This window comes from Sinocyclocheilus rhinocerous, unplaced genomic scaffold (genome assembly GCF_001515625.1).
Source record: "Sinocyclocheilus rhinocerous isolate Xijiao unplaced genomic scaffold, SAMN03320098_v1.1 scaffold38302, whole genome shotgun sequence".
Taxonomy (NCBI): domain Eukaryota; kingdom Metazoa; phylum Chordata; class Actinopteri; order Cypriniformes; family Cyprinidae; genus Sinocyclocheilus; species Sinocyclocheilus rhinocerous.
The window spans coordinates 1-487 of record NW_015660361.1 but is presented as its reverse complement, the minus strand read 5'-3'; the positions used below and the strand labels follow the sequence as shown (position 1 = coordinate 487).

Below are 487 nucleotides of genomic sequence, written 5' to 3'. Positions count from 1 at the left end.
TTGCCTTTGACACTGTCTCGCGGTGTTTGATTACTTCCATGTTAGCTCATGTTCCTTCTTTTGTTGTTGCTGTAATTGTTCTTTTTTTTCAGCTAGGCTCTTGTCTAGGCGGGCTCGTTTGTCTAGGGGTATGATTCTTGCTTTGGGTGCGAGAGTTCCCGGGCTCAAATCCCAGATGAGCTTGTAGTGAGGTTTGGACCTTAAGTGCTATTTTCTCTTAAGGGTCACGAACAATCAGGAAGTTTTTAGTCAATCGGGCAGACTCCCAAGCAAAACCAGGCCGGTTAGCTCAGTTGGTTAGAGCATAGTGCTAATAACGCCAAGGTCGCGGCTTCGATCTCTGTACGGGCCAGCCTCTTTTGTTCTCTGGGAGCTCAGCTCTGCTCTTCAGGCAAATTGACAGCTGGTCTCACAAAAATACCCGCTGTCTAAATAGTGTGAGGTTGTGGCCAAAAGAGCTCATTTGTTAGAGCGTTAGACTGAAAAT

At 46.6% G+C, this 487-nt stretch overlaps 1 non-coding gene across 1 annotated transcript; it reads left to right on the top strand.

Moving 5' to 3' along the window:
- The first annotated feature begins 278 nt into the window (after positions 1 to 278).
- Positions 279 to 352, top strand: trnai-aau (transfer RNA isoleucine (anticodon AAU)). Its single transcript has one exon. It is a non-coding gene; the product is annotated as a tRNA-Ile (tRNA).
- The last annotated feature ends 135 nt before the right edge of the window (positions 353 to 487 follow it).